This window comes from Macrobrachium rosenbergii, chromosome 21 (genome assembly GCF_040412425.1).
Source record: "Macrobrachium rosenbergii isolate ZJJX-2024 chromosome 21, ASM4041242v1, whole genome shotgun sequence".
Lineage (NCBI taxonomy): Eukaryota > Metazoa > Arthropoda > Malacostraca > Decapoda > Palaemonidae > Macrobrachium > Macrobrachium rosenbergii.
In genome coordinates this window covers 47,792,957-47,801,772 of record NC_089761.1, presented here as the reverse complement: position 1 = coordinate 47,801,772, position 8,816 = coordinate 47,792,957, and the positions used below count along the sequence as shown (strand labels likewise).

The 8,816-nt window shown below is 37.5% G+C and overlaps 1 protein-coding gene across 2 annotated transcripts in view; it reads right to left on the bottom strand.

Moving 5' to 3' along the window:
- Positions 1–8,816, bottom strand: part of Ctr1A (Copper transporter 1A) — a 118,315-nt gene that overhangs the window by 92,638 nt on the left and 16,861 nt on the right. The window lies entirely within an intron of this gene.

Here is an 8,816-nt window from a genome sequence, read left to right as displayed (position 1 = left end):
TCATGAATACAGTACGAAAAAAAGGCTATATCATCAAGTTACAATAATTTACAAAATCATGAATACTGTATAAAAAACAAGAATATATCAAGATAAACTAATTAAGAAATCATGAAAACTATACAAAAAACAAGAATATATCAAGTTACGTTAATTAAGAAACCATGAATACTGTACAAAAAAAGAATATAGTTAAATTAATTAGATCATGAATACTGTACAAAAAAATATATATCAAGTTACATTAAGAAATCATGAATACTGTACAAAATGCGAGTATGTCAAGCTCCATTAAGAAAAGCCCTTCTGGGCATTTAAATACTACACAACTCTATGGGAATCAAGAGCCATTACATAAACGGACCTAATCCAAGATATAGTTTTGTACTGAAGAATAATCTACATGTCTTTAAATAAAGTTCGCTGCTTATCGATATGAAAAATGTATCCATAGGTAACTTCGCACCTGAGAGTGACCTGATAGTACAGATAGATTACAAAGCCCCAATTACTCATGGTTTCATCGACAAATGCAAGTCTATTGGTGAACTTGACCCACTTAACTAAATATCAGTTGTTCCGAACTTCCCGTTAGTCCCTACCATCTACAGAGGCATGGAGCTCGTAACCTCATCCTTAGTGAAAATGGAATGGAATGGAATTTAAAATATAGGCCAAAGGCCAATCGCAGGGACCTATTGTCATCCAGCGCTGAAAGGGAAATTGAGAGTTAAAAGATTTGAAAGGTGTAACAGGAGGAAAACCCCGCAGTAGCACTGCAACAATTGTTAGGGGAAGGTGGAAAGTAAGATGGAAGAAAGAGAATATGGACGGAGGTACAATAAGAGGAATGAAAGGGGTTGCAGCTTGGTGTCGAAAGGACGCTGAAAAGAGCCTTGAGTAATGCCTACAGTGCAACGCGTGAGGTGCACTAACGGCACCACCCCTATACGGGGTAAAATGGAATATAAAATTTAGGCGAAAAGCCAGTCGCTGGAACCTATGAGGTCATTCAGCGCTGAAAGGGAAATTGAGAGTTAAAAGGTTTGAAAGGTGTAACAGGAGGAAAACCTCGAAGCTGCACTAAGGAACAATTCTTAGGAGAGGGTGGAAAGTAAGATGGAAGAAAGAGCGTATGAACGGAGGTAGAGTAAGAGGAATGAGAGGGGTTGCAGCTAGGAGCCGAAGGGACGCTGAAAAGTAATGCCTACAGTGCAACGCGTGAGGTGCACTGACGGCAACCACCCCCCCACCACCGGGTTCCTTTGAAAATAAAAATCTATAATAATAAATGGAAGAGAAGGCGCTTAAGTCACCTCTTCAGAGGTGAAGAGGCTTTATACCAAAAAGTAACATATAAGTTCAAGAGCCAAGTGAAACTATACTGTACAATACCTCTCAAATACCCAGACAAAGGTAAAATAAAAATGCAAATATATACACACTGGTAACCTGCAAGTCGCACTGATGAATTCAACAAGTGCACAGAATTCTAACTGCAATGCAGCACGTGACGAGGCAAATATATACCGAATACAATCTAAATTCGGCAATAGTCTCATGACACATCATATGAGCATTTGAATGTGTAAAGAGTTCTTTCCAATCTATTCAGACTTCCGCACTTTCTGCATTACCACGTGATTCACTGGTGGTCATCCTGCCATTACTCTTCTTTCCACATTCTTTTCACATGGCCAAACCATCTCAGTCTTCGAAAGCTCCGTCTGTTTTTCACCCCCCTCCCCCGCCGATTCCCATGGTACTCCAGCCGTGACCCTCAGCATTTTGTATGGACACTTCCTCAGAAAAAAGGGTCATCCGTTTCCTTTGTAAGCGTCTACGTCTCTACAGCACAAAAGACAGGTCTTGTACAATGGCATATCCTCATTTATTATTAGTCAAGCGATCTCCTTCCACTTCACCCACGCTGCTGCTGCTACTCCGTTTTTTTTTTTTTTAAGCCCTTGTCTGTATATAGGCCTATTTCCCACTCCAGTTTGTCCCGTTAACAGAAAAGTTATACCTCCTCCACGGTCTGCCCACCCCTCCCTCCTCCCGCTTCTCCACCATAACATAACAAGAACCTACTTCTCCTCCTCCTCCTACACAACTCGGGCATTTGAAGATCGTTTACTCCATTCACGTTTTGCAATCATGAGCATCTCCAGTGACACCATCTGTTATATTCGATACACATCCTCACATCTAATTTCCCGATTTAGTCTGTTTTCTCTTTGGATTTCTTCACAGTCATCTTGGACTTTTCTTGAACTGATGTTCAATTCTCTCTTCTTCACTTCCTTCTTCCATATTTTAAACAGTTCTAAGACATCTCCCTCTGATTCTCCTGTCAACAACAAGTCACTTACATATACACATAACAGCCACAAAAAACTTCCTCTGTACTCAAGTGTACCTTCCTAATAGTACGATAATCAGTAAAAAAAAAAAAAAAAAAAAAAAAAAAAAAAACTGGTTGCTGGCCTTTAGGGACAAAGACATTTATCTCAGACTATTCTGACACATCTGCCATGGTCCACACTCTTGACTTCGTGCTGCAATAATTACCCTCACTTAGTCAAAAAGTCTTTCTATCTAATGGCTTGCCTTGGGGTTCGGACGTATGCTTTCTCATGACTTACACTTAATAGTCTCTTCCATTTAGTTTGATATTTCCCAAGCAGTTACCTCTTTGAAAAAAAATGTCTTCTTGGGATGCACAAATACATTCAGTGGCTTCTCCTTTCTGTCAGGTATCCTACCCAAAAATGGAAAACTGCAGTATCTGCAAAATTTTTCGAAACTGTGATATGCCACCTACTGGGCTCGTGAAACACCAATACAAAAGTTACTGCAGTTTCAGAATGATTTTTCAATGCTTTCCACGAGCATTTAGGGGGTCCTTTTTGCAGTATCTGCAAAATCAGTAGTAAGGCAAGGGAAAACTGCAGTAACTAAAATTTTTGTTTTGTATTTTTCCAGATACTGCAGTCTTCCATTTTAGGGCAGTACTGCTCACGCAGAGGCCTCATTAAATAGTCGCCTCCATGCACGATTTTCTAGGCAAGAAGCAAGACTGACAAATACTGATGTTCAACATCACACTACACTTAAAATTCATAAATGATTAGACGCTAAGGAACACTGAACGAAACAAAAGCAAGTCATAAAAACATTCACACACAAAATTGTGATACATCTACCAAAATTTCTCAAAAACTTTGAAAAAATCATGGTAAAGTTAACAGTTACTGTAGTGAGGCGACTGGTTAACATGAAGCACAGTTCGAGATCCATTATGTTAAACTCAAAAACTACACCTGCATATATAATGACTTCAGTAGTAGTAGTAGTAGTAGTAGTAGTAGTAGTAGTAGTAGTAGTAGTAGTAGTAGTAGTAAGAAGAAGAAGAAGAAGAAGAAGAAGAAGAAGAAGAAGAAGAAGAAGAAGAAGAAGAAGAAGAAGAAAACCTAAATCAGAGAGAGGAAACCACACTTTTTTCTTTAGTGAAATCAAATGGGACGAAGAAGAAAATATTCTAATTGCCCAAAAATATAAAAAAACTAAAATAAAACACATACAAAATCTTCAGCAGAACCACCAAATGACACGGGACAGACATTTAAATAACAGAAACGTCACAGAATCTCTCTCCACAAAGTGAACAATATGCTTTTATTAGCCTTCGCTCAATTCAGGGAAAGCATATATTGCTCCGACACAAAAGCAAAGTCGCATTGCAGAAAACAAACCTTTAACCTTGAAGTCCACACAGGTGACATCAAGAAGACAGCTTCAGGATGAAGGTCTCGTGAGGTCGCATTGGCTGGCGTCCCTTATGCAACAGAAAAAGAACCTTTACCTCGATCTCACTATCACTGATAATATCCGACCTTCGAGAAGAGAAGAGTGACCGGTAACCAGGAGGGTTTGAAAGATGCATATTCAGCAAAGCTAATTGTCATCAACTTTCTCCCACGTTGCTTTTTAAAGTTCTTAAATAAGACACGAAGTTAAAATGAGCAAAGAATAGTCTCTCTCTCTTTCTCTCAAACACACACGCACACACACATACTCATATATATATATATATATATATATATATATATATATATATATATATATATATATATATATATATATATATATATATATACTATATATATACTGTATGTGTATAACTGAATCACGAAAATATGGAACGTGATAAATATATAAATAAAGACAAAATCTACGAGGGAAAGAGAAACAATGGAGTGCAGTGAGGCCTTTCGACTGTTGACCTTTACTTAGCAGTCTGCGAAGTAAAGGACGACAGTCGAAAGGCCTCGCAGCACTCCAGTGTTTCTCTTTCCTTCGTGGATTTTGTCTTTATATATATATATATATATATATATATATATATATATATATATATATATATATATATATATATATATATATATATATATATATATATATATATATATATTGCACGTGCGCTTGTGTACCTTATCATATAAAAACAACGAAAAACTAAATTATCATAAGTAATTCTCACAACCTCGTAACCAGTATAGTAATCAATGTGACACCACAAAGCAGCAGCCTACAGTGAAAATATTAAACAAGAGGAAACAGCCCTTAAAGAGTGCATACCTTCACCAAGGTCAAACCCCATGAACACACATTCTAATGGACTATATATAGCTGGTTGTCGTGATCCAAGCGTAATCTTACATGACAGAAGGAGAACTAAAACCAGTCAGACTTTCAAAGGTAATGACGGTTAAGTTTTGGTTTCTAAAGCATGTAAGTTTTACGGTATTTTGACGCAATTTGTCATCAAACTTTGCAACAAGTTGACAATATTTCCTTCTTTAGAAATCGCACATTTTTATTACGATGATTTCACACAATCATGGCTCCAGTTGTGTCACTATTATTGGCTGCCTGTTGTCAAGTTCAGCGGTACCATCTAATCAATGCGTATACCCGACTACGAAAGTCATTGGTCTCCAACCGCTGCATAAGTCACTGCCCTCCAAGCAATGCATAACCGCCTGTGAGTCACTGGTCTCCAAATCAATGCACAATCAGCAAAAGTGAATGGTCTCCAATCAATGCATAGCTGCCTGGGAAAGTTATGGCTCTTCAACCACTGCAAAAGTCATTGGCCTCAAATAAATGCATAACAAGCCGCAAAAATGAATGGTCTCCAACCAATGCATAACCACCTACAAAAGTCATTGTTATCCAATCACTGCATAACTGCCCACAAAAGTCATTGGTCTACAACCACTGCATAAGTCACTGGCCTCCAATCAATGCATAACCGCCTGAGAAAGTCATTGGTCTCCAGTCAATGCGTAACCACCTGCAAAAGTGATTGGTCTCCAATCAATGCATAGCTGCCTGCTAAAGTGATTGGTCTCCAATCAATGCATAGCTGCCTGCTAAAGTGATTGGCCTCCAATCAATGCATAGTTGCCTGCTAAACTGATTGGCCTCCAATCAATGCATAACCGCCTGCGAAAGTCATTGGTCCCCCATAAATGCACAACAGCCAGCGAAAGTGAATGGTCTCCAATCAATACATAGCTGCCTGCGAAAGTGATTGGTCTCCAGCCATTGCGAAAGTCATTGGTTTCCAATAAACGCATAACAGCCATTGGTCTCCAACCACTTCAAAAGTCACTGGTCTCCAACAAAGTATGACCACCTGAAAACTCCTGAACATGAAATAAAAGACCAAATACTTCTTACTTTTAGGTGACTTCGACTTATCTGGAGACGCATCTTTTTTCATAAGTATGCCACGTCTCACATTGAAAACACCAATCACCACAAAGAAAAAGGAATACAGAAAACATCATAATCTATAAAATGTCGATACAATATGCAGATGTAAAACTGCTGACAACATTGTACAGTGATGGCCCTGAATGTTGAAATGTGAAAATGTTCTCGACCCATCATCGCATTTTATTCCATCTATACGTCAATTTGGCTGTGAATGCCACAAAACCCATAACTCGTTGAAAAGTAAACAAATAAGTGAATAAATAAATAAATAAATAAATAAATAAATAAATAAGTAAATAAATGAATGAATAAATAAATAAATACTATACGAACGAAAATAGAACAACTGAAAAGCGTACCAATGCATCAGCTATTCTAAAGACAAATTAACTAAATTTAAGAGACTAATTCTAAGAGAGAGAGAGAGAGAGAGAGAGAGAGAGAGAGAGAGAGAGAGAGAGAGAGAGAGAGAGAGAGAGAGAGAGAGAAAAATTCTTAAGTTTCTGTAACGAGTCATGTCACTCACTCAAAGGCTAAAGTACTGTAGGTTATCTTTGACATACCCAACAAGAAATCTAATGATGACGCAAGTTATTATTGATCGAACGTTCTATAATGTTGTTGGCTAATTATCTGCCTATAGTGGACTTTTGTGATCATGTATATTTGCTTATCTTGATTTATATATTTTTATCTATACTTCATTATTCTTCTCTTTCCTTTTGACGTGTTTTTCCATTTTTTTATTTGTGTGTACGAAGTTTCCTCTGCCTTTTTTCCAGAATAAAAGTAAAATTAACGAAAAAGTAAAATCGAAATGATACAATCAAAATATACTACACGTTTATCCGCAGCCTTAAAAAGGAAAATGAAAGTTGACAATCCAACTGATATATTCTATGATAGGTAACAATGTAACTGATATATTCTATGAAAGTTAACAATGTAACTGCTATATTCTATGGGAGGTAACAATGTAATTGATATATTCTATGAAAGGTAACAATGTAACTATATTTGATATATTCTATGAAGGGTAACAATGTAATTGATATATTCTATGAAAGGTAACAATGTAACTATATTTGATATATTCTATGGAAGGTAACAATGTAACTGATATATTCTATGAAAGGTAACAATGTAACTATATTTGATATATTCTATGAAGGGTAACAATGCAATTGATATATTCTATGAAAGGTAACAATGTGACTGATATATTCTATGAAAGGTAACAATGTAATTGATATATTCTATGAAAGCTAACAACGTAATTGATATATTCTATGAAAGGTAACAATGTAACTGATACATTCTATGAAAGGTAACAATGTAACTGATATATTCTATGAAGGGTAACAATGTAATTTATATATCCTATGAAAGTTAACAATGTAACTAACGGAACAAATACAAGTTACAATAATAAATCCCTTAGGAAGACCAAAGACCTGTCTTAGCGGGAGAAAAACGAACAGCAGATGATCACTAAAAGTATAACTAATCAATTTTTTGGTGAAATTGGCGTCGCAACTGCCGTGGTCGCAGACGCCAAAATCAAAAACACCGATGCACTTTCGGCCATTCAGCGAGTAAGACGGAGAAAGAGGAAAGAGGGAGTTGGAGTAGTTGGACAGCAAGATAAAGAGATCCAGAAAATATAGATGGAATGCAAGGATATAAAGGTCGAACCGAGAAAATTAAAACCAAATTTCACTAACAAGTAACAGTTGGAGAGCCTGGACAGCAATAGAATATACAATTTAGGGCAAAGGCCAAGCCTTCCTCGCTGGGTGAGAGGGTTCCGTTCTCAGCTACCACTCTGTTGGTCGCGAGTTCGAATCTCCGACCGGCCAGTGAGGAACAAGAGGAATTTGTTTCTGGTGATAGAAATTCACTTCTCGCTATAATGTGGTTCCGATTCCACAATAAGCTGTAGGTCCCGTTGCTAGGTAACCAATTGGTTCTTAGCCACGTAAAAATAAATCTAAATTTAGGAGAGCTGTTAATCAGCTCAGTGGCCTGGTTAAACTAAGATATACTTAACTTTTCAAAGGCCAAGTCATTCAGGGCTGAGAGGGAAATTGACAGTGAGAAGGTTTGAAAGGTGTAACAGGGAGAAAACCTCGCAGTTGCACTATGAAACAATTGTCAGAAGAGAGTGGAAAGTTAGATGGAAGAAAGAGAATTTGAACGGAGGTACATTAACAGGAATGAAAGGTGTTGAAGCTAGGGGCCGAAAGAACGCTGCAAAAAGCCTTAAGTAATGCCTACAGTGCACCGCGCGTGAGGTGCACTGACGGCACTACACACCCCCTACCGGGAGGCTGGACAGCAACACTGGAGAAACAGGGAAAAGAGGTGAAGTAAACGGCTAAAAAAGAGTGAATGAAGCCAAGGGCCGAAACGACCCTCTAAACACCCTCTAGTAATGCCTACAGTGCACCAGTCAGGCAGACAACCAGTATATTCCGATGTTTGTGTCCGTTCCCTTACTACAGAAAAATCGAGATAGTTAAAAACTATTTTGTAATATATCAATTAACGTTAGTTTAAACAAGGCTCTAACATCATTATACACGGAGATCGTAATTTTTGCTAAGACGAATGTTTTATATTTCACTATACTAATTAAACATACATTTCACATCATCACGACAGAGTCACTAACGTGTATCTATCTATCTATCTAATCTATCTATCTACACACACACATATATATATATGTTCAGCAATTTTTTTTAACCATATGCCTATGCCCTCTCTGAAAAATATCACGGCTAAAAAGTAAAATGACCTTTGAACTTGTTCCAACACACTTACGGACCAATAACACCAACTTTAAAAAAATCTGGGGGGGGGAAGACAATTATTCATCCACTAGACGGTGTCTTGTAACTAAGAGCACTACATAAATATCCACCCCTACCCCACCCTGCCTGCTTTTATTTTTAATAGTTCTAGAGAAAACAGGGAAGATAACATTCTTAGACAAAAGAGATAAGTGGATTCGTAACCAAGGTCTA